Source organism: Platalea leucorodia (assembly GCF_965183815.1).
Source record: "Platalea leucorodia genome assembly, chromosome: 18".
Lineage (NCBI taxonomy): Eukaryota > Metazoa > Chordata > Aves > Pelecaniformes > Threskiornithidae > Platalea > Platalea leucorodia.
Window position 1 is genome coordinate 4,171,787 of NC_138840.1, and position 26,567 is coordinate 4,198,353.

Consider the following 26,567-nt stretch of genomic DNA (forward strand, 5'->3'; position numbering starts at 1 on the left):
GTTGTCAAGAGACCGGCAGAGCAAGGCAAGGGTTTGAACTGTCATTGTCTACCTTGCAATCATTCTGCAAGGGGAGTATCATCATCTTCCAGGCTGTCCATCAGGGAATAAAATCCCCCCTCCAAGAAAAGGCAAATGGAGAAATATCTCGCTGAGGATTGTTAACACATAAATGCAGTCGCCCTGAGTTCTTATTTTGATGTTTTCCCATCCCAAGAAAGTTCTGTTTCTTTTAAACTCTTGGTTTCCCTGGTTGCAAGAAGGAATGATGTAACGCAGACTTGGTGCCTGGTCTTTGGATGGGGTTGCTGAAGGAGATGGGGTGGGGGGGTGTTGGTAGTTGGACCCAATCCTTTTCGCTACCAACAGCACACAGACCGATGGTTACACCAAAGAGTTAAACACAAACAGGAGTGATCAGCTTTAGAAGGTGTGATTATGTGCAGAAACTACTGTCAGACATTACGACCTTAATCGTTACCTTCTAATCTGCTCTACATGGGCAAACCCAGGAGCCCAAGAATGTTCCCAATATGTGAACCAAAGGAGCAAACAGGTTAATAGAGTGGTAACAGCCAGCTCCCAGCCTGCGCACATGCGCTGACAGCCGGGGGAAGACTAAAGGCTGCGTGGGGTGCAGGACGAGCAACAGCCCAGCACACGCTCGGTGGCAGCGTGCTGCAGGCAAAACAGGCTCAACTTGGGGAATTTTTGCTTAATTTAATTTCTTGCCAATTAACACCAACTTCTGATGCCTGATTTGGATATTGAGGAAGAAAAAGAGAAGACAATTAAAAAACACTTAAGAAAACACATTACTTCCCATTCCCTGCGGCTCAGCTAAGGCCAAACACTTTCCCCCTCTCCCTCTCCCCATCCAAGTCTGTACACAGTGAGGGCTGGTGCTGTTCTTTGCTTGTTACTGGTTTTCCTCCACTCAAGTGTTGGTCACCCACGCCCCCAGTCCTTCGGGGGTGTTCCTCTCCCAGTGTGGGTCACCCATGGCCATAGTCCCTGGTGTGGGTCACCCACAGGCTACGGACCGGGCACGACTCAAACCCTGCGATTTATGCCTGATACAGTGCAGAGAGCGGTGATCGAGCCCTGCAAAACCTTCACGGGAGGTTTCAGCATCCCCCTGCGGATCTCTGAAATGGAGGTTACGATATTAATATACATCCTGCTGTCACTTCATTGAAACGACAATGGACTGATTGCATTAAGCGCCCTGTCAGCTATTCATTAAACGCCTGATTGAAGACTGTCACCGATGCCTTTTCTCTTTTAATTAAGACAGGCACTTCTGAAGGCAGGCTGGAAGCCAGCGTGCGGGACCGGGCGGCACAGGCGGCGCTGGGCTCCTGCTGCAGGTGCTGGGCTGGGGTTGCGCCAGGAGGAGCCTTCCCCCTGCTCCCCTCGCTGCCCTCTGATTCTGACTTCGGAGAGAGTGTTAATTAAAAACTGTTTCAAGCATTCATCTGCTGAGGCTCCTTCCTTAATTAGCACACCCTATTAGCAGTAAAACTGTGTAACACAAACAAGGTTTTACATATCTTTCCATTTTCTTCTCTTACATTTGCTGGAGCGATAACGGAAGATGGATGATCTGTGGGTGTTTCAGCTGATTAGGAGCCAAATTTTTGTTTTCTCTGTCCCTTTCTGCGCCGGTGTTATGAATGTCTGGATGTGGGAGATTTCATCGGTGTGAACGACCCTGGAAAGTGAAGCATGTGCATGCAGAGGGCTCACTAATGAAGTGGATTGGATGGCAGTTAGCACACCGCGAGTGCGTTTACATGGTGAAGACCAGCTCCCAGAGGTGCCCCAAAAGACCAAAACAGCAATAGCAAGGAATAAATACATTCAGTCAGAAGAATGATTGTGTTGGTGCTGAAATACACGATCTTGAGCCTTTCTGCACGATTACAGGGGACAGCATTAACCCTTCTGACAATCAGGGCACCTCATTCAGCTGTTTCAACAGGGACTGGAGAGAGAAACGTTGAGTTATGCCCCGTTTTGCAAGGCTGTGGCTGGGTTGTGGAGGGAGCCGTGGGAGATGCAGCCGTGCATCCTTCTCTGCTCGCTGGTTCCTGCAAGGGGGTCTGCTCTGAAGCAAAGGGCACAGCCCAAACCACCGCTTTGGAAACCTTCACCTTGGCTGGTGGCTCTCATTCGTACCAGTAATATGTATACAGAGCCACATGCCCGTGGCTTGAAATGATGGAGGGAGGTAATTTCTGAATTCTTCAGAGGAATACAAAGCCCAAATATTATATTCAAGTATAGAGTCTCCAAAAACCCTATTAACAGGCTTCTCTTCATTATTCCTTTGATTTGCATAGTGCTGTCTTAATGCAGACTAAATGTAATTATTTCTCATTGCTGTTTTGCCTGTATTAGTAAAAGCTAATGCCACAGGGCCTTGTTCAAAAACTGCCTGTATAAATATTGTTAAAAATAAATGCATAACATTAATTCTCCATCGTTCATGTCACTGTTTATTTAATGCTCTAAAAAGCTAATTACCACTAATTTTATTCTACATCTTCTTCAGGTCTTACAGTCTCGGCACTATAAGATAAAAGAATTAATTGTTAATTAGCATACCTTTTCTAGAGAACACTTTTTTGTTTATCAAAGATTACAAGAAGAGGAAGAGAGGGGGAAGGGGAAGAAATGAAGCGCTCAATATTTCTGCCAGCTATGGTGCCAAAATGGGCTTTTTCTTAAACAACAACACAAAACTTTTATCTGGCCCTGGGGAGGAGAAGTACAAGCTATGGTGTGTGAAGCCAATAAAAAGCATCAGTATTATTATTGGTTTTCCTTGCACTGGATGTCTGAACACATTGTACCCGACTGTGTCTGCAGCCTGATGGATTTGTAAAATGGGAAATGATGTCGCTGGAATTTTAGACATCCACCACCAAAAGCCAGGGTGCCCTTCGCTGTGAAACGACCTGGGAGGCAGCATGAACATTAACTCTGAACATTAGCGTGGTGGTATTGCATCTGAAGGAGCACTGGTGGGGGATGCCAAGCATTGCAATGTCCATTCCTCGGCATCCTAATGCCCAGGGGAAGCCAGAGGGACCTCCAAGCCAGGCAACTGGGCATGAGATGTTTCACATTACCACCTCAAAAAGTCTAAATGCAGTCAAAACCATCATACAGGATTAGATTTATGCCACTCACCTGAAGGCCTGTGCTTGTTGCCCCACTTTACTCCGACGCCCCCAGCCATAGCTGTGCCTCTCCCAGTCAGACGACGGGGTAGATCCCGTGTAGAAGACATCCGAGCAAGAGGGCAGAGGGAGAACGGCAGCGTATACCACCCCGCAGTGCCTGTATGACTCCTGCACCCTTTTTATTCTGGGTGTCATAAACTTCTCCAGAACTTGCTTAGCACAGACTACGCTACCCTTTGGGCTCACCTCCACACACAGTGCCTTTCCTCCACGCTAAGGGGACGTTCCTGTATGGAGAGACCATAGGGCAAAGGAGACGTTTCCATCTTTGTACGCCTCTTCTGGGGCTCCCCTAGCCCAGACCAGATGGGATTTCAAGGAAGGGATCAATCAGGGGTGGTGGGCTCCTGTGGGATGGCAGTGAGCCTTTTCCTGCCCTCATTTCAGGATACCACCCACCGGCCTCCGTTCCTTTGCCTCAGTGCAGTTGCCTGTCTCACACATACGTGTTTCAGGAAGATGTTTACCGTGAGCTTGACCCTGACAGCAGCAGCTTTGCGGGTCACAGAAAAGGGCATTTCATCAAATTTGTCTTGCAAGAAGCCTGTCGAGCATCACCACGCTGATATACTAAACACACTCCTCTCCCCAGCCTACGCCTCTGATCAGCCCAGAAGGGCAACACTGAGTTTGGTTTAGCCCTAATGGCAGTTTCCTTGCCCTTGTGCCCAAATTTTCAGCCATCCCCTGCCACAAATTCTCTAATACCTTCCCAGGGCAATGGGCCACCACGCCATTAATCTCCGCTGCAACAAGCACGCCTCGGAGCCTCACCGTTCGGTGTCGCGATGGGAGCATGCTGTTTATGCCAGAGCAGACTTGCTGGCTTTGTGATGTATTTATAGTTGCATTGCTTTTCTCTCCAGCTAATTGGAAATGTCAGGGAACTTTTAATTTGTAACAACGAAGTGAAACTCTTCCGCCTCCGTATTTACATAAATTAGGGAGAGTTTGCACACATACGTTTGCTGGAAGAAAAGACAAAAAAGAAACAAATTCAGGATGAGTTTCCTACTTGAAATATTCATGAAGCCAAGCATAAAAATATAGTAACTGACTAGACAGACTTGACAAAAAAGAAAATTAAGGACAGAGCCACAGGGACAGCTTAAAAGCACATCCTGGTAGGCTTCTTGCCCTTCCCACTCATTTGGTGGTGGACTCTGCCTGCCCTCAGGCTTTGTCACGGGCAGAAGGGGACCGTCCCTTGCACCGCTTCTGATGCTGCCCAGTTAGTAAGCCAGCACATCAGAGATGGGCTATGTCTGCCCAGCCGCTCAGCCCCAGAAAGCGGCCGGGCTGGGAAGGTCTGGCTGGTCGGAGCAGGAAATTAAATGAGTCTGGGCTGCCAGTCATGCCCAGAGCCCAGCGACCAGCCTCGGCGCCGGCCCTCCTTAGCGCGGGTCGGGACCCGCCGCAAGGAAGCCAATGCGAGCTCTGCTCCCGCCGGCAATCGCAGGGCTGTGCCCGGCTTTAGCAGGTCTCTGCTTCAGTCCGTTTCTGAAGGGGATTTGTGGGTTGTTATTTTTTTGCTAAAAAGATGGGTTTATTGATTGGGCACTGCTTTGCAGAGGTTCACGCAACGTTAATGAGATGCTTTTGTGAGGAACTACAAACCGAGTGCCTCAGCCCTGGACAGGGCTGGAGGAGACAGAGGATTCTGGGGTAGAAAATGAGCATTTATTCAGCAGCAACAAACAGTGGATTCTGTTACTTCTCAGCAGGAAGGGAAAGCCTGAAAAATTCAGTGCTTATGGTTTGTCCTAGCTTCATGTAAGCATCTGTCCACATCCATGACCTATTACCTGCTCCCAGTAAATATTTAAATCTCAATAGCTTAGCATTTTTTGGCTATTTTTATTGTACCTGCAGTTAGAGCACAGCGAGGGTCAGTGATTCAGCTGCTAGCATAATTCATACGCAGTATTCTCCAGCATTATCCCATGAATCTACTATTAACCTACATTATTCCATTAATTCAATATTTATCTCTGGTGCTGTTAATGGAGTATTTGATTTAACAGTACATGAATATTGCATCCTGCAGCAGTAAGAAAAAAGGTGAAATTAGAATTTAAAACCAGAACAGGATAATTGCTAATCTAATATACTTGCAAAATTGTTAAACACAAATTCTGCTAGGCTTACCCCAGCCGTGGGGCTGACATTTCAATCCAGTTAGCACAGATGGAGCATTTTGTAATTTGTACAAAGGGACATATTCCATGAAGGATGCTGGAACCCTGATAAGTTCACATCTGTTAGACGTTTCATATGGTTTGCTGCGGCTACACAAAAAATTCAAATCCAAGGGTAAAAATATGTCTTGGAGGAGCAATAACAGCTTGATTTAGTCTTGACACTTTGTCATTTTCAGTCGTAATGGTACTAGGACACAGCCTGTAGAAAAGGCCTGGGCCCCACATGAGCAACCCATATGGAGGAACTGGGCCTGGAGAACTGTGAGTTGATTCCCTCTTCTTGTGTACTTGTGTCTTCAAAATTGCTCAGAAATTCTTGCTTGCAGACCTTGTTAGCTCCCAGACAGACTGAAATCAAGTAGTGATGGCAACACAGGCTTTGAGATAAGTCTGATCTCTTGTATAGCTCTATTTTGGGCCAAACGATGGACACCTGACAGATGCTTGACCAGCATCTTCCAGATAATTGCCACATTTTCATTTGGAACAGCCAAAGATGGAGCATCTTCCACTACTTGTTTTAGTGGCTGATCATTCACACTGCTAACGTGTTACGGCTTCTTTCTCATCTCTCTTGCTATAGTTTCCAAATACTGGTTTTTGTTGTTCTTTCCTACAGACCACTTCACAAGGGTCTAAGATCAACTCACCTCTAGGTTTCTATACTTTAAAATCTGTTTAGAACTGAGCATTGGTCTGAAATGTCTGCAGAAAAATAAACAGCTGGAAAAAAATAGAAAGTGAAAGCTGGCCAAAGTCGCCTGCCAGTGCTGCCACCCTGAAGCCCTCTGTTTCATGGCTCGGGTCCAAAGCCTGCACAGGAGCTCTGTGCTGCCATCTGGGCCGCTGCACGCTTGCTGAGCCTATTCCACCTGGTAAACCACCTTCGGCCTGAAATTTCCCCTCCTGCACTAAAGACAAGGACTTTGTACGTAAGTTGACAGCCTGTCCCGCACCTCTTGCGCCATTCCTAACGCACAGCTCATGGGAGGGTTTGAACATCTCTGTTGCTTTTCATTTGAGATACTCTTGTAGATTCCTGATCAGAGCTTTAAACAAACAAAGAAGATGCTGTCTGCAGACAATCCCTTTTGAGTTTTATCTTGATTCCACTGCATGCTGGGAGAGGGGATTTGAAGCTTTTACCAGGGCTTTGTGGCTACCCAGGCAGTACAGATCGATAAAGCTTGTTGATACACACCTCATTATCCTGGCTCTGACTCACGAAGTTCCTGTTTACCCAGGTATCAGAGAATACCTTTAAGTAGGTCAGTTTGGGAGAGGAGGGGGCACCTACCCACCCTGCCTTTAGTTTAGTATGCAAATTTGTACTGAATTTCCCATCTATCATGAGGTGGTGAGTGTTAATTACACGGGTGATGAGAAGCCAGGGAGGGTGAAGGCAGCATCAATCTTGCCCTTCTGGTACTTGCCAGAATATTCATGCAGAGTTTTTTCTTGTTCCTGAATCTCCTCAAGTGTGTAATGATGAGAGCTTTTTTGTGGAAGTTCAGACTTCTCATACCATGAGAGCCTCCTGCTCTGACGTGATGCTTCCAGAACTCCACTCTTGCAGCCTGGGGAAAGAAAAGGACTGTCTTGCTCTTGCAGAATACAGAGAGCATTTGCAAGTCGTCGGTGTTTCTCCCAGTCTCCTTTCAGCACTTGAAGATGTTAGCAAGCAAAGCTTTTATGGGGAGTGTAACAGACCAATGTTGAAAAGAGATAGCTGCTATCTTGTAAGCGCAGGCAGTGATGAAAGGAAATCAGGTTCAAGGATCAGAGACTTTGTATAGGGCAGACGGATCAGACATGCAGTGTATCAAATTGATGAGATAGCTCTCACCTAGATATTTACAATATCAAGGGCCTTGCTGGAAGAGCAGTACAAAGGGAGATTTTTTCAGATTCACTTGCTGCAGTGTGGTCAGCCATGTCAATACGCCACAATTACTGCCACGTGTAGAGGACCAAACTCCTCCTTGCCTTCACCGCAAAGTCTGATCCAGGAAGAGATCTGGACAAAGGGCGGAATAATAGCTTTCTTACTGATGCTGCATGATTAAAACTAAGTTGGGGATTCAGTACTGGACCTAGTCCAAAATCACACCTTAGTAAATGTCTGCGAGGGCCTGCCAACTTGTTGCAATAGAAAAGTGCTACTCAACTGGTCCAGTGCCTTCCACGACGATGTCACAGCTCCCCAGCGACGGGCTGCTTGGACCTTCTGGATGCTCGGACCTTACTGCCTGTGAGCAGTCCGTCTGCTGATTTCGGGAATGCCTGGGCCTTTTGGCTGAGGTATTTTAGGTAGGTGGTTACCCAGAGTCAGGGCTGCTTTTCCTCATACAGGGAGCATTAAACCCTCATTTTTTTGTCCTTAAGCATTAGATTCTTTTATATATCAAAAGTTCCCCACAAAGACACACAACCTTTCTTTGCAGTTCTAAAGAATATTAAATCTAAGAACGAGGTTCTCGCTTGTCTCAGACTGAGGCAGGCATCATACCGCAGTTTTGCATCTCCACAACTTCCTGATGAAAAACATCTCCAGTCCATGCTCTACCCACAGGCCAGCCTGGGCCTGCAAGCAGTGGAAATACTGTATCTCTGAGAAGCTGGGAGTTTCTCACTCCCCTTTGATCTCACTTAAGCATCAGCACCAAAGGAGAATTAAAAAAATACAGGATAAAAGAGAAGGGCTGCTGAATATGAGGTGATCAGCTGCTTTAATGATGAAGGCCCTGGGTCCATGGATGGACTCAATTTGGTTCCAACTGCATTTAAGTAAAATACTGCAACACATTTTTGTTCGGAATCATTAAATTATTTAGGTTGAAAGGAACCAGTGGAGGCCTCTGGTCCAACCTTTGGCTCTGAGTAGGCCAAACTACAAGGTTACATGCAACTTTATGGTTTTAATGAATCTCCCTTGATGTCTGCCATCACGTTTCTGTTTCCAGGAACAAGGACAAATGCAGTTGTTCTCAACCAGTTTTCCCATAGCGTTTACACGACGGGTGCGAGTTCGGGAAATACAAGAATTACATCAGGTGACAATTGTTTCCCCTTCTGAATCCAAGCTGTCATATTTTTCCAGTTACTATAAAAGATACACCTCCAGATATTAATTGGCAGCTACGTGCAATGAAGTTGTTTTCATTAACACCAGACGAGGTAGAAACCCACCCCACAGGCTCTGTGGTGCCTCTGAAAATCATGATGATACCTTGAGATTTACTGTCAGACAGAAGTGGTTAATATAGCCTGGGGACCTCTACCAGCAGTTCTCACCTGTAATTCCCGCTTCTTTTTTCTCCACTGCTTGCTTTATGTCCTGAATTCCTGTTTGAGTGAAGGGTGTCAGTTATTGCAGGTAGTCCCTGATTTAAGACTCCATCCCTATGTTGGGAACAGATTTGCCCCAGGATATGTGAGAAGGTGATTAATTTAAATCACATGCAGTGAAGAAAGAACATTTGTCTGACAGCAAATGCATCATCATCCTTTGGTGGGGTACCCTTCCGCCGGGGCTGAGGCATGAACCTTTGTCACACACATCCAAGGAACTGCTTTCATCTGGGGCTCCTCAGGGTCCCCCATTGCAGCCAGTTCTCCCTCCCCTCTGAGCGTATCTTCACCACTTCAACCTTGCCTATGCTGGGATCAGGCAGGTTTTCCAAAACTGTTAGTCAGATACCACCATCGTTCCAAATGAAACCTCTTTTTTATTTCTTTTTGGTCTGCTCTGGAGATCTGCAGTTGTGCTGATGCTGGCAAAGTCTGATTGAAACTAAGGTTTTTTGTTTTTTTTTTTCAAACAAAAAAATAGAGTAAGAACCTTGAGTTTTAGTCAGAATGCTTTTTCAAGTAAACATTTCCAGCTGGCTCCAGTAATTACCTTTAAGGGGGTTGTCTGGTTACCTATAGGTAAAAGGAAACCTGCACCAGTTCAAATTAATGCCCTTTCTCTCTCTTCTTTTGTTTCGCTTTTATCACTCACTAGAAAATCACTAATGATGTCAAATTCAGGGTTAAGAGGACTTTTATGATTTTTATTATTGTAGCATTCTTCTGATCCAGGAGATTGAGTTGAGATAACTGGGACCTGCACTCAGCCCTTCACCCCTTAGCTCACATAAGCCTGGTAATTCCACGTAGGTACAATGTTCCCATGGAAGACAAATCCTGGCCTTTAGCCATCTCCTGTTCCTGTCCTAAGAAGAAACCTCTGAAAGAAATTAATGATTAACTTTTGACTTAAGGTGTCAGCCAGGAAGAGAGGCAAAACCTGTAAGCTGCTCTCTCCGTGGTAGGGCCACCTAAGGGCTGGCAGTCTGTGCTTGGCCGGTCATTGCAACCCTCCTCATCATCCAAAGAGAGAAACGAGCACTTACACAGGCGATTCCTCCTTCCACTCAGTCTGACGATGGATCGGTCTCTGGAAATGCCGCCTTCTTTCTATCCACTGTTGGCATAGCTTAAGTAATTTAAACGAAGCGCCTGACTTTTAAAAGACTACAGTTAGGTGCAATGAATCCCAGCCTCACCTAGCAGAATGGTGAGAATAAGTGAGTGTTTGGTCCTTTGGTCAGCCCTGAGGCAGCCCTCACTCATCTTAAGCCCATGCAAAATTTGAGTTTTGGAGCTTACCTTCTAGATAGAATGAGAAAAGCATCAAGAACAATCTGGTAGATCAGAGAGTACATTGGGTTTAAACTGAAATGAAACAGTTCAGGCAGGAGGTTTCTGTATCCCTTAAAACCTTTTGAAAAGTTAAATTTAGGTCAATATCAAAGTAAAACATCATTTCAGCATGCCAAGGCAAAGTATTCATTTTGCCAGCGTACAAACTGACTTTTTAAATTTTTATGTATTATTTTCTCTTTTTTTCTCTCTCTCTGCCTTTTGCTTGAAAATATTTGTCAAAGTTGGTTCAGATTCATAAATAATGATTTTTAACCTGGCCAGAAAATGGAAAGAGCAGAGCTGAAGCTCATACTCATTTCCCCACCTACAGCCTGCCAACCTGTTCGGAGTACGGACTTCTGTGCTTTGAAACAAGAATAGTATAGATAAAGGATGACTTAAAATGGTTTTTTTTGCCCAGTTTCCCCTCTGCAGGGGTTTCTAGCTCCAGACACAGCGTGAAGTGAAAGGGGATGACTGGATCATGGCAGAGGATTCCTACTTACCTGTTTATTTACTCACCTGTTTTAAAAAAGGAGTAGGTGGTGATTTCCCAGCTTGCACATCCCTCACCGCAGCGATAACTGCAACAAAGCATCGCCCATTTTCTATTAGAAATTAATTCTGATGTATGAATGTGCCCATGTTTATAATTAGCACGGTAATGTATAGGCCCTGCTCTTCATGGCTAATTTTTCATCTCTAGTATTATTCAATTCTTGGTGACAGTGACTGTTTTCCACCTCATAAAGTGACAAGAGTCGCATGTCAACATTGTTTAATGCATTAAAGGTGTTTTGCATTAAAAAGAACCACAAAAGCCAGATGCTCTGTAAACAAGGTAAAAGAGAGCACAGTCTGAGTGGGGCAATCGTGTACAAAGAAGTCTTTCCTATATCAAGTTTTCTGTCAGTATTGCCCCCGAACAAACCCGCAGGAGCCCATGAAGACATGATAAATACACCTGTCAGGCCCAGGTATCAGGAACATCCTTCTCCTTTAAGCATCAGCATTTCAGAACAGCACAGTTGTCATTTTTGCATCAAAATGAATGGCTGGATTTTCAAGGGGTTCAATGAAGATACGAGGGCTGCTGTGCAGAGACAGCTGACAAAACTTCACACAGGCAAACTCTGTCCAGATATGCAGTCCCATCAGGACAGAACATTATGCAGAATTGTTTTGATATCATCAGTATTTTATCTTAGAAGAAAATTCTGAAACTACTGGCATATCCCTTTTAAAGCTGCTTTTATTTTAATAGAACATTTTCATTCTGCAGTCTGAAATTACTTTTCACTTTGTAGTTATGTTTTTAATCTCGAAACTGACCTTAAAATTAAGTATATTTACTCACAAATCTTTGTTTTCAGGATCAAAAGTCCTGATTCAGACTGAACTTCACCAGAAAACAAGTTGTGTCATTCAGGCTGGGATAAAGTTTTAACTTAGATTTGGCATCATGAATACAGAATTAGGCTTTGAGGGGAAGGACTCCTTAGCATCACAGTTTTGGAAAGCAAATTGCTAGTGGTCTCCATAATTAGAGGCTTTCATGGCTTGAAAAGTAACCTTCAGATCCTTCCTAGAACCCAGCTTTCAGCTTTTTCATCACCCTGCTTCCCACAGAACATGGCACCCATTGCCTCCACCCTCCCCACCCAGGTACCATCCATCACAGTCCCCACTTCATTCCCAATTGCAAGCCAGTCCCAGGGGCACTGGGCATGATGGGGCGTCCCTGAGCATTCCACTTTGCTCCTGCATCTGGAGTGGCTTAGACACCACCAGTGCAAATGTTGCTTAATCTCCCTGGATCTGCTGTCGCTGCGCCTCTATCAGCCGCAAAGGAATCGGATTTACTGCAGGCAGCAGTCTCCCTTTTCTAGCATTGGGGCAGGCACCTTCAGCGCTCCCCTTTGCAGTGCCAAACAGCTGCAACAGCATGAATCTCACTTGACTTATTGCTTTCCCAGGGCTGAATTAAAAATTTGCATGTCTCATTTTACCTTTAAAGAGTAGTCCTCTCCCAGTCATCATCACATCTTCTGGGATTGACTCTCCAGGCTGTGCAGTGAGGTAGGTTGTACCCATATTGTGATAAATGCAGTAATATGCATTCTACATGACCCAGGGGGCTAGGCAATGATATTACACAGCACAGTAATATTTCATTCAATCAGATACAGGCACAAGAGAGGACCGTGTTTTAAAATGAAGGGAAAAATTTTATTAGTTAGAAATTGGTTTCAAAAACAGAGCCCCCACTCAATTGCATTTCTTTCTCTCTTGGCCAAACCCTAAAATGCTGAGAGTCGACCCCTTGACTGGCGTAAATTGTGAAAGTTAATGTGGCCATGATGCTTTATGATGAAGTTCTGGCTTGTATTAGTTCTACGCCAGTGTAAGCCCTCTGAGTGCCAGGAAATAATTCCAGCTTATAATTGAGATCTGTATCTGGCCCCCAAAGAGTAACTGTAGTCTATAGCACACAGCTAATGGTTTTATTAAGAACTTTTCAGTTCTCCTGCTACTTTATGGGAACATTTTTGCAATAGATGGGTAAGTATTTTATCACTAGGAGCAGAAAAGAAAAATACTCCTTCAACTTTTCTGGATGCTAGAATATCTTAGTACAAGGCTGCCTACTTGTAAGCAAGGCATTGCCTCTGTGCTGAGGAGCGGCAGGATGAGGGGACAGGGATTTAATTTGGATCCCCCGGGGGATTGCCATTACATGAAGATCTAGCCTAGAGTGGACCTGCATGTCTGCTCAAAGTACTGTCTCTCTTTTGACAAAATTGGTATGTTTTCTCCTTACCCACAAGTATTTTTATCAATAATGATGAAATCCTGCATGGATCTTACGGATGTTTTGGGGGTCAACATCTTTATTTAAAATTCTGTCTTCTTTTACTATCTTTATTTGGGGTTCTGACTAAATGTAAACGTTCTTCCTCCCAGCTTGGGGTTTCATTTGCAGAACAGTAAACTGACGCCATTCATCAATGGTTTGAATAGAATAGACTATTTCACTCGGAAGGGACCTACAGCGATTATATAGTCAGACTGCCTGAACACTTCAAGGCTGACCAAGAAAAAGCATCCTATTGAAGGCATTATCCAAATGCCTCTTAAACAATGACAGGCACAGGGCATCGCCCACTCCTCTGGGAAGCCTGTTCCAGTGTTTGACCACCCTCTTGGTAAAGAAATGCTTCCTCATGTCCAGTGTAAACCTCCCCTGGCACAGCTTTGAACCATTCCCATGTGTCCTACGACTGGATACCAGGATCAGCAGCTCCCTCTCCATGTCCCCTCCTCATCGAGTTGCAGAGAGCAGTGAGGCTGATATCATTGGCATTGAGGTTGATATCATGAGGCATCCAGATCATCGATACAAACAGTGAACAGAACCGGCCCTAGCATCGAGCCCTGAGGAGCACCACTGGTGACCGGTCCCCTGCCAGACAGAGCCCCATTCCTACAACCCTCAGAGCCCTGCTGTCCAGCCAGTTCTTCACCCACCGCACCCTGCACCTGCTCATCTCACAATTGGACAACTTGGCCAGAAGGATGCTTGGGAGGGACAGCATCCAAAGCCTTAAGAAATCCAGAAAAACTAAACCCACCATCTTTTCTTCAGCCATGAGGTGGGTGACCTCATCAAAGAAGGACAGAAGAGCAGATCAACAGGACTTGCCCTTGGGAAACCCATCTTGACTGTGCCTGATGATTGCATTATTGTTTAAATGCCCTTCAGTAGCACCCAGCGCAATCTTCTCCATCATTTTTCCAGGTACTGAGGTCAGACCAACAGCTCTGCAGTTTCCTGGGTCCTCCCTCACACCCTTCTTGGCGATGGCAATACCACTGGCCAGCTTCCAGTCAGCAGGGACCTCCCCAGACTCCCAAGGCCTCGGCTAGATGATCGAGAGGGGTCCTGCCATAACATCCACGGGCTCCTTCAGTACTCGTGGATGAAGCCCATCGGGCCCCATGGACTTAGGAACTTCCAGCTGAGGCAACTGGTCCCTTACAATTTCTCTGTCCACAAATGGAAAGTCTCCCGCAGTCGTGCTCCTCCGACTCAGAGGACCGGGCTGAAAGCTTGACAAGGTGAGAGAACATCATGGAGTTTCCTGGTTTGGCTTCTCAAGGTTCTGTAGCAGAGAAAAGCAGAGGAAGCCAACCCAAGAAAGGGGCGGGGGGGCAGAGCACCACTTTATTTCATTTGCAAAATACATTTAGCTGGCGTTGCACTTATAGCTCATCTTACGGAGCAGCACGCAGAGCCTGCTGCCAGCTGAGAGCATCACCTGGGTACGTGGACAGCCGCAACAGAAGCAGCGCTCCTGAAATCACAGAGCGGGGGTTATTCCGTAGAAGAGAGCATGAGCATTTCTGCACGGGGGCAAGGTGCCCAAGGGAAAAACTTCAGGTCTGGGGCACTTTGATGCCCAGCGCTGCAGCCTTCCCCGTCCCTCCCTGGGGACCAGCTCCCAGGGGCAACGGGACACAGCACCGCCCGAGCAGGATTTGCCCAAAGGCAGATACACTTGGGTTCACTTCTTGGCTCAAACCAGCTCTCTCCAGGAAAAGAAACCAGGGCTTTCCAGCAATTTCTTCCATCTTCTGCTTCCCGTTGCCAGGAGACAGGCGCCACGCTGTGATGTCACCGTGATGCAACACAGGCGTCACCGTGACGTTGCAGAACTCCCCAGGCAGCCGGCGCCACGGCCCTTCATTCTGCTGTGCGGCAGGACCAAGCCCGGCTGCTCGGGGAAAGGGCCACGGCTGGAAGTTGCAGCCACGCTGTGGAAAAAGTACTTAAAATGGAGCCGCCATCACCAGAGACATCTGGGGCTCCCAGCCCAGAGGAGCCGGATCGGCGGGCAGCTCCAGCTTCTCCTGGCCAGCCAGGAGGCGAGACGGCAGCCGCTGGGGATGCTGCCACCGGACCTCGCGCAGAAGAAAACGCCCTTCAAGGTTTGCCTGATGAATCCCCGGCCCCCACCCTGCGATTTGCCTTCTCGGAGAGCTGTGCCAACACCAACCAGGCTTCAGCCCGCCTCTTCCTCGAGAACCTCTGGGAGATCGTCGGCAGCCATCGCTTCCAGTCCATCTGGTGGGGCAACGATGGCAACTGCGTCGTCATCGCAGAAAAACTCTTCAGCGAGGAAGTGCTGGGGAGGAGGGGACCCCTGACGATCTTTGAAGTGGAGTCCGTGAGAGGCTTCATTCTCCAGCTCAACCTCCACGGCTTCTGCAAAATGGAGGGGGATTCGCTCTTATCCGCCTCCATCGAGGAGCTGCAAGCAGTAGCAGCAGCAGGTTCTGCTCTGGGCAAGGTACGTCGGTTCCTCCGCACACGCAAGAACCCTTGGGACATTCGGGGGTGAGAGGCTCACGTTCAGATAAAATAAGCCTTTACAAGGTAGGAGATGGGGATGGGAGCAAATCCGTGAAAGGGAAACATAGTCCCATCGGATCGTGCTGCTTCTGTGCTTGCTCTGCATCTGGCTGCACCAAAAGGTTAAATCTTCTTGTGGCCTCTGTCTAACGCTGACAAGATACACGTCAGCATCACATTATTCCCAACATGCCCATTCCATGCTGACGTGCCTCAAAACTGGTGGCATTTGGGTTTCTCCATCGGTGTTTAGGCTTTGTAAAACCCTACACTTCTCCGCTCCCAATTGCCCAAAACACAAGGGCGGTTATTACTTAACAAAACCCCATCCAAACATTTGATTCGGCCTCCACTTGAGGTGCAAAATGCCCCAGAGTCCTTTTTAATGCCCACGTTTGTCCCTGCTGATGCAGATGCTTAGTTATCGCATCTCTTTCTCCTCCTTGCAATGACGGCAACTAACTCCTCTCCTTTGCCTTCTGTAGCTGCTCTTCTACTACAACCCCTTTTTTAGGAGAGATTACCCCGGCCTCCTCCGCATGTTTATACAAAGTGCTGGTGACAGAAAGGGAGCCCCGGCTGCATCCCCGCTGGGCGCCCAGCTGAAGGAAGACCACGCGGGAAGACGACGACCTCATGCCCAGCCGGCGGTAGGAGCTGCGGAGCAGGAGAACGACACCCAGACGCCTGCAACCACCAGCTCCGCACCGACCGAGCCACGGGCTGACACAACCGCCCGGCCGGGCGGTGCCGGTCCATCCCCGCCAAAACGGCACCGCAGCCACAGCCCCGCTGGCATCCAGGAGGCACCGCCTGCTCCACCCACGGCTTCACCGCCCCGTGTCTCACCGCCTGCCCCAAACACTCCCTTCCCACCGGCCACGGGACTCCCCGCGCTGCCCTCCGGGCAGACAAATGGAGCTGCTGTGCCGGTCCCCGGGGCTGGCCTGCCTCCGTCCTGCGCTCCATGGTTTGCGATGGCCGTACTGGCCGCGGCTTCTGCCGTTGCCATGCCAGGGCCACCGCACGGCCAAGCTCCAGCCCACCGCCACTGCCCAACCTGCCTCTGCGGACCAAATACCGCAGCTGCCGGCAACGGGGCTGGGCCCCAGCGGGGGCTGGACTAGAAAGAGCAGAGGTCTTAGCTAGCACGTAAGCGTCGTAGAGGCAGAAACACATTAGGACAGGAATAAGTCATAAGCCATTGTTTCTTGCTCTCAGTAATAAATCTGTTCAAGTTCTCTTGGCCTGTCTCTACAGTCTCACAGTCGCTGTCTCGACGCCCGGGGCGGGCGGTTGCCTGCAGGGACATGAAGGGTTTGGCTCCAGCCCGCGAAAGCCAAAGGCCCCAGGCCCTAGCGCTGCACTCGGCAAAACTCGGCAGAAGGCCAACCTGGGGCTACTCCGGGAGCTGCACCAGCACCCAGGGCCACTCCAACCAAACCAATCCCTCAGGGCTCCTGGGGAGCCCATGCCCCTGCCTCCCCCAGCTCAGAGCAGGGGCAAGGGGCAGCGGGGCTGCGGGGAGCAGACGAGGGCTTCTCCTGCCCATCCGACACCGCAGCTGGGGAGAACTGCAGCATTGCAGCTGGCAAAGCCATAAATCTGTCCTGCAGGAGTCACCCCTTGCACCGACCGGAGGAAGAACCTCTCCCATCACCAGAGAATCGGAGAATGATAGAATAGTTGGGGTTGGAAGGGACCTTTAAAGGCCATCTAGTCCAACCCTCCTGCAATGAGCAGGGACATCTTCAACTCGATCAGGTTGCTCAGAGCCCAGTCCAACCTCACCTTGAACGTTTCCAGGGATGGAGCATCTACAGCCTCTCTGGGCAACCTGTGCCAGTGTTTCACCACCCTCATCGTAAAAAATTTCTTCCTTATATCTAGGCCGAATTACACCACCAGTTCACCCTCCCAGCTTCAACACCTCTCTGCACACAGAGGGAAGCCAGGCAGGGCCGTCCCATCGGGAGCAAAGCCCGCAAGGCTCGGGGCAGCTGCTGCTGCCAGCCAGGGCTCCATGCGGCAATGTGCCCAGCCCTGTCCTTCTGCAAATGCCTCTTCAACACTGACAGGCACGGGGTATCGAGCACCCCTCTGGGAAGCCTGTGCCAGGGTTTGACAACCCTCTCGGTGAAGAAATGCTTCCTCATGTCCAGTCTGAACCTCCCCTGATGCTATAGAGAGCAATGAGCTTGCCTCACAGTCTCCTTTTCTCCAAACTAGACAAACCCAGGGTCCGCAGCTGCTCCTCACAGGACATGCCTTCCAGCCCTTTCACCAGCTTTGTTGCCCTCCTCCAGGCACATTCAACCACCTTCACATCCTTCTTAAATGCTGGGGCCCAGAACTGCACACAGTGCTCAAGGTGAGGCTGCACCAAAGCTGAATACAGAACGATATCCACCTCCTTTCACCGGCTCACAATAATTTCCTTACAAAATGACTGGTGGCTTGCAAGGGGAGGCAGCAGTTCCTTATTTATGACTGAAAGGTGATACTGAGGCCCAGCTTGTGTTCAGGAACGGTTGTGCAGAAAAGTCAGTGACGCGGGGAGTTCCATCTCGGAGGCTTTGCTGGTGCTGCTCTGCAGGGCAGGTGAGCACAGGAGCAGCCGTAAGCCCGAGTGCTTGGCTTCTTCTCTGTAGTGCTGCCACCCCTCCAGCCTGTTCAGCCTGTGTGCCTTTCCAACACAGCAGGCTTGCATAAGCAAACGTGCTCAGACGAGCTTTTGTGTGTGTCATCAGACACAACCACCACCTGATCCAGGAGCAGATGGTCCCTAAAGCAGATTTATCCATGCAGCCAGCAATCTTGGGCCACCCTGAGAACAGATGAGAAGAAATCAAACATCTCATCTCGATTATCTCTGGCTCTGTGTTGACCTGTACAGCATGCAATGTATAGTATGCCATGGAATAGGCTATAGAAAGCATTGTGCCCATAGTCCTCCAGAAGATCATTGCCCCCATTGTCCCTGCCCGTTGCAGGGGGGTTGGACTAGATGACCTTTAAAGGTCCCTTCCAACCCAAACCATTCTATGATTCTAAGAGAGCTTTCACCGATGGAGAAAGTTGCTTTACTTCCCCAAAACGGCAGTGCAGAGCACCTGCAGGTCTGCCTGGCCCCCGTCTTCTGCAGGCGTCACGAGAAAACGCTGTGATCTCCCTTTCTGCTGCTGCTGCAGGGAGCAGGAGGGGACTTTTGATCATGCCCCAGCAGTGGGCCACACTGCGCTAATTGCGCCAATGTGAATCTGGAGTCCGCCAGCGGCTGTGGAATGACCCTAGGGTTGTGCTGCTCTGTATTCCTAGCTTATAAGTGGAGTAATTGGGACTGAGTTGACAAAGACTTGGAACAAGGCCATCGTTAGTGTTCATTAGTAGATTTTTTTTAATCTACCTCTAAAGTAAACAGCAATTCCCCAAGACCAATTTCAAATCTATTTTTACTTCTGTCCCTGAGAGTCTGGAAAAGGGTTTTGAAGAAAGCTTCTTTCAAAGTCTCTGGTGACTCAACTAATTAAATCAGGGGCCTCATGTGGAAAAAAACATAGAGAGATAGATACACTTTTGTAGCCTCATTTTTTTCATTCCACAATGAAAAAAAAAATCTATTTTAGAGCTTTTTTTTTGTTTTGTGCTCTACAAATTCATGAGATTCCAGGAAAGCTGCTAAAGCAAATTACTGTCAAGAACAGCTTCCTCCTTTATGAAAAGGTGCTCGCTAGCCCTGAAACACCACATAATTTAGGGATGCAGAACATGAAACTGTGATGACTTTTGTCATCCGTGTACTCAGCCTTCATGTTTCCAGGCATTTAGCAGCCAGCTCGTTCCCACTGTTCTGCAATATTTCACAATGGACTGGCCAGTATGGTGCTCTCTCTCGGATACTTTCCTTTCATTATTTATAACTTTTGTCTAAAATATATGCAATTTTAGATTGCAAGTGCATCTGGTTTTCCTCTTTTAAAATGTACGTGGGTATTTAGTAATAGCACTTTACAGTTTTCTAATGGCTCCTCTCAGAGCGATTTGCAGACAGCAATGACTGTGCTCTAACAACACTCCTGAGAGCAAGCCCTGGCATACCACTGTCCTCAGTTTTAATGGATTGCAAGACTGAAGCACTAATGTGGTGTCTGTGATGGTGGGGAATCCACATCACCTAACCAGCACCCACCATCTGGGTCAGGAGCTCAGTGGTTGTCATTCCCCATTGAGTCCACCACTGGAGAATAACAGACACTGTTTGAAGCTCTGAAGGGCTTTCTGAAATATCTCTCTCAACAGTCTGTCAACGGAGCAGAAGTCAATGAGGACTGTAACTTAGGCATCTGGTTTTATAATGACTGTTCCTAGCTCCACCCCCTCTACCCCTTTGGAAAGATGTTTGCATGAGGGACGCTCAGGAAAGCAAAGGCAATTTAATGAAGAGCATGAAGGCAATGTAGGGCTCCTTCCCTTCATGCTTTGACATGTCCAGGTCTGTGCTGGCAGATGTTTTCCAGCAGTGCTTTCCATATTCACCCACAGACATTTGAGCAAGACCCTCTGTATTTCAGCCATTCTTCCCTGGGAAGTTGAAAATGGGCATGAAAAATTGGATCTTCTCTCAGTGGGGAATTTGCCCCCATTTCCCAATCCAAATCCAGATGGCTGGAGGTATGGAGAGACTCAGAGCTCAGTCATGGCACTTGCTGATAGGCCTCGCTGCCTTGCGGTGACATTTGCCATGTCAACAAGCAGAATGGCATCCCAACGGGGCCTTGGGTGACTTATACTTGAGTTACTGCTTAAACTCAGTCATGGCTGCTGATGGTCAGCCCAGGGCAGAAGCCTCAGATGAGGCTCTCCATGAGAAACAAGATACCTTCATTTGGGAAGGGAGGATATCAGCAGCCTGTCCCAAGTTATAACCACCTCTGCAGTAATATAAGTTATTGTTCCTGCAAATGGTAAATTACACCACCTTCAGAAAATGCCTGTTGAAAGGGGTATCAATGTATGAATAACAAAGAGGGAAGTGATTTGTTGAACTTGTCAATTTGATTCACCATTTGCAAAGCTGACACAAAAAAAAATACTGTCTGCACAAGGCTTTTATTCTCCCAGTACGCAAAGCATTAGACATAATTAAATCCGTATAGCTGAGCGTGCCTGGCTGAGCTGGACCTGAAGCATGTTCAGTCCTGTTCCAGTCTTGACTGCTGTTTTGCCTGTCGGTTTGCTTTCTGGAGAGCAAACATGAAAGAAGTATCTGAAATACGATACCTGTGAAAAATAAAATAAACTGCAAGTGTTTTGTAGCTTTTTACATCCAAATCCCGTATTTCATTGAGTAAATAGACTTGGTTCCCTTACCCTTTCTATTTAGAAAGGAAATGAAAACTAAACAGAATTTGGTTGTGGATTTTAAGCCCTCCAAAACACAGAAGACCTTCAAGACCTAGACAGTGAAGCAGCCAAAAAGAAAGCTGAACACCATTTCCCAAGCACAGGTCTAAATTTTGAGACCATTTCAAAGCCATACAACTTGTCCACTGAAGAGGTTTCATGGGCACAAAGGCTGGGCCTTGTGGACATGATGTTTTTGTAGGAGGTTCTTAGTGCAAGAGTTCCTAAACAGTCGTATGTGAGCTGCTCATGATACAGAAGCCACTGTGAAGTGGTGCAGGGACAGCAGAGCACAGGGAGCTCCTAGGCTGGCTAGTCACAAAAAAGTCAATCTTCTGGCCCTGGGGCTTTTAGTCTAGCAGATGGAGGTATGAGAGATCCAACGACATTAGAAATAGTCTGGACCATTTCAGCAGTGATACTAATTAACCACTGGAACAACTTACACAGATTGATGGGAGATTCTCCATCACTGAAAAATTTTTAGATGAACAATGAATGTTTGTTCAGGGAATTTCTCTGATTGTCTTGTCCAGAAGGTTAGATTGGCTTTTCATTGTGGCTGTTCTGGACTTATTATCTGTAAGTCTTTATAACATAAATTTAGCATGTTTATCTTGGTCTCCATTCAGTCTTACTATAAAACTGACTTTGTCTTCATCATCATTCTCATTATAAAATTGACTTTCAAACTGGAAACTATCAGACCATTTTGCTAAATGATTCCCAGGTATTGATTATGCAATGATATGATCTGTAAGGATGTATAATGTATATACACTCAGATAGATATACTGTGAACTATATACTGATCATCACAGGCAAGAATAGGGAAACAATATTTTCCTCTCTTATGAATGGCACCTAAATGCCCTCTCATTCCCCTTTTAGAAAATTACCATATACATAGTAGCTTTGGTTTATCGTGTGCTCATTCACATGAGCACCTGTACATGTTTAGCACGTACAAACCCTGAATTGGTGATTAATGCCTGTCTAATTACTTGGAGAGACACACTGAGAAAGTTATTACTTCTAACAGGTCTGCACGTGGAGTACCTTCCCTTCCCGCTGCCCCGTCTCTCTCCTTCCTTGGCTCTGCTGGAGCCTCCACTGGGAACTTTCTTTCAGCAGACACCTTGTAAAATTGCACAAACAAGAGGAGGAGGGAAAATAAATAAGAAAAAATTTCAGGTCTTAATATAACCTGCTTCTTCAGTGCTTCAGATGAGAAGTAATCCTAGTTCATCTAGTCACTGTATTAACAGCTTTACCTGGGGAAGATCACAATCTCTTTTACGTTTGCTGTGGAAAAAATTGACAAAATATTCCCTTGTTCACGCGTTTCTTCAGTTATTTGGAGAGATTCAAGGGAATCACAAAAAGTACATGCTTGCTTTTTATCTCTCTCCCTTTTCCCAGCCTCCACCTTGATTCATCTTGTTATAAACTTTAGCGATTTAACACAGTGTGTTGTCTCCCGCTGAGCAAACGGAAAAGTGACAAGAGACAAGGTCGAGCTGCCCTTTGCTCCTCCTGATACACAAGCTATTTCATGTGTCTAAAGCTCTGGCTATAACAGGACTGGAAAAATACCAAAAGATATTAAAGCTAAGAAAACAAGTCACCGGGAGACTGTAACCTTCATCAAGTGGGGAAGCAAAAAGATTCTTATTCTTGGCTTTCCTTGTTGCTGTGCACTTGTCTGAACCCACAAGGCTGTTCTAATGTTCTATTTTATTTCACCCACTCTTGTTTGAAATGTTATAGTTTCAGAATCGAAAGCAATTTTTGTGAATTGATAGTTGAGAGACGTTGGAAGGTATGTGTGTGTACATGCCCGCGCCAGCCAAGAAAACCCTTAGCTGTCCCAGCAGAGGGACAATAAATATGACTATAAATGCCAATAAAAACAAAATGCTGAGTTTTTTCTGAAGATTGATTACAGAGAAGACCTCTGTGAAGACAGTGATTATCGGTCCCTCTTGGATATTTTATGCAATTGTAGAAGCACATCAGGGCAACACTTTGATTTTTACTTTTGGTGCATTCAAAAGATAGCAGCAATAGATAAATAAATAAATGCATTTTGATAGTCTTTTTGTTTTGTCCACAGTAAATGCAGACCTGGAAAGAAAATCCATAGTTTTTTCTTTTATTGCTGCCATTTCAAACATCTAGTAGATTTGAATGGAGAAATATATCTAGAGAGTGATATGCTTTACTCTGTCAAAGGTTTCAAAGGTAAATAAACAAGTTTTATTGGTTGCTCTTACATCTAGATGTAGTATTTAATAGATATATTAGACAGTGATACAGCTGCCAGATATTCCAAGGAAATATTGTGCATATCACAGCTAAGACTTACAATGTCATAACAAATCTGTATTTTACTAATGGAAACAAGGGTTTCTCACATAAACTGCTCAGAGCTTTTGAAGCTCATTTTCTATCACAGTCATTTCTCCCATACTCTCCCAGATGTTTTGCAATTATATCCAACTACTGTTGCAAACAAGACTGTGCTATACAAATGACCTTCATTTCTGAACGGTTGTGTCGACACGTCGAAGCAGGAAATGAGATGTAAACTTGGGGCGGAGTAAGGCCTTGGCTGGGAAAATACAAACAGAAGGACTCTTTAATGGACCATGGTAGCTCTTCAAGCAAAAAGGATGCAGGACGAGGACCATATCAAAAACAAGACTTAAGCAACCAAAGTAGGACCCATGTGGATGAAATGTCGATGCCTAAATGCAGAATTAAAAGGAGACAGAGCCCCTCCATATTCATCACATCTCTATGGCGGCCAGGCTGTTTTCTTAAGAGACAGTGAGTTTTAATCTTTTCAGGAAGCAGTGAGAATCAGACCTGAGTCTCCTACACCTTTGGGCTGTTATTGCTATTTATAGCCTTTAGTATAAAAGGCTCTGCGCGTTGGAGGTGGATTTGAAATAATCTTTTTCAAAAGAAGAATAAATCTCAGGTTTTCTCTTTCTTCTTCTCTTTAGGCAACAGCAGGGGCACCTGCCCTCTTGGGAAAGTTTGAGGTCATGAGTCCTGTGTGCTTCAAGTTTTGGAGCTGGCCTTGTTACACCTACCTAAATTAATCCCAGTGGATGTACCTACAGCAATGACCTGACCTCTATTGCTGCAGCTCAGTGCCAAACTTTTCCTTCTCCCCACACGGCTGCAGTGACTGCTGTAGCCTGATCATGCCGATGGAGTAGGAAAGGCCATCAGGCTCCGTGCCCCTCCTGTCCCAGTGGCTCCGTGGTGCCCTTGCATGGAAGCCAGCGTCATGTGTTGTGCACGGTGCCTGCCTTGCAGCCTTGCTGCCTTGCAGCCGCGTGGCTCTTCTACAGAGAAAAGCCAGTGGGGCCGATTGATTGATTGAAGGTCATCAGATGATCAGACTCATTAACAATGTTATTTGAGTATAAGTCCAACCCACTCTAAACCAAATTCACTCACCCATTGCTCCTTGAAAGTCCACAAGCCTGCTTTGAGAGATTGTCTCAGCCTGAGTTTTGGAAAAATCTGCAGGGAAAGAGCTCGGGAAAGGTCAGTGCGAGGCAAGCCAAAGGTCTTGTTTGTTTAGCCAGCTTGTACAGGACTCAGCACAAGCAGCGCAGTAGCACAGTCTGTCAACGGATGCTCCAAGTTTGACTCTTCCAAACCTCCATGTGAATTATTTCAGTCCAAGATACAGTCATACTAGCTGCTAGCAACAGGGACAGAAACCGTAATGCTCATGTAGCTAGACAAAATTAAACCTGGATTCAAGCCCACTCGTAATCTTATAGAAGACTCGTGTCATGCCAGCTTTCCTTCTGCATCGCAAAAAGCACATTTTCATGCAGCTGTTGTCTTCTGCCCCTTTCTTGTTGATGCCAAGATGTAATAGCAGGGTTATATTGCTGGCCCCTGGAACAAAACAGTTATAGTCAAAGTAGAGTACTGAAAGTACTAAAAGATATTAGAGGCCAGAGAATGTAATAAAAGAATGATCATAGTCAGCTTTAACTCCCTATGTATTAATGGGCCAAATGTCACTCTAAGTTGCAATTTAGAGAAGTGGTTTCTTGACATGAACGCTAGTTTCTAGGAAGAGTAGCTCTTTGGTACATAAGTAGAGGGAATCGTCCTACAACTAACCTTTACTGCAGATTTCCATCCAGAGAAAATTTTACCAGGACGCAAAGACTTTACAGAGAGTTTCTCACAGATTCTTGGGTGATTTGGATATAGCTTTTGGTTACTTCATCATGAAGACTTCTTTTGTGCTGAATTGTGGAGATATTTATCACAGCTCAAAGTCTTTGGTAGATATAAAATAAAGCTGTCCCGAGTGCTCAGTTCTCAATGACCAGACTGGCCATTAGTTTGAGATGTCTTTTCCAAATCCAAGGTTCAAAAGGCTCATAGTTCAAAAGGCTTATATCCATAGTCTCAGGATAAAATGTGCTTAGTCCAGCAGGCAGGGCCGAAAGCACTGTGTTTGGACAATGTGCTTATTAGGCTGCTTGTGCTCCCTAAATGAAACTAAGAAACTAAGAAATAGTCACAATTTCTGTAAGCTTCCTAATAGAGCCACAGCTAAGTTCACTGACTCTTATAATTGACTCTAATAAGACACCAATCCTAAAAGCCAAAATCTTTTATCTTCTTCCACGAGAATTTTGAGGAGAAATGGCTGAACCTCAGTTGAGTTCATCTGAAACTAATCTGAACACTCCAACACCATGTGTCTTCTTTACTCTTATCTTATCTTACAAGATGATCAAGGCTCTGGGCAGCCTGCCGTATGAGGACAGGCTGAGAGCGCTGGGTTTGTTCAGCCTTGAGAAAAGGAGGCTTAGAGGTGATCTCATCACCATGTACCAGTTCTTAAAGGGGAGCTACAAAGAAGATGGAGACTCCCTTTTTACAAGGAGTCCCATGGTGAGGACAAGGGGTAACGGGTACAAGTTACTCCCAGGGAGATTCCGATTGGACACGAGAGGTAGATTTTTCACAGTGAGAACAGTCAATCATTGGAATAATCTCCCCAGGGAAGTGGTTGACTCCGCTATGCTGAACCCATTTAAGACTCAGCTGGACAGGGTGCTGGGCCATCTCATCTAGATTGTGCTAGAAACGTTGGACCAGATGATCCTTGAGGTCCCTTCCAACCTGGTATTCTATGATTCTATGATTATCATCTTCTTACTCATGTAACCAATCTCTGAAACCTCCATGGGGCCTCAGGATGGATGAACTCATCCTCTCAAAGAAATTTAGTTCAAGGCACACGCACTGTCAAGAGTCCCACCAAACCTAAAGGTTTGCTGTGGGATGGATTTCACAGAGGCTAAGACATTAAAACACCCTTGCATCAAAGCCTCAGTGAGAACCTCAAGTTCTTGAGACCATGGCCACATAGGAAATTTTTGGAAAAGAGGTAGAAAGGCAAAGCCCAGTGAAGACAGAGGATGAAAAATGTATCAAACATCAAGGAGAGCTGAACAGATGAGAGAAAAACTAAAAATGAGGAGCAAAGGGAGGATCTAAAGAAAATTCTTTCTGATATAGCACTCAATAATAAATAAAATATGTACTACCACAATA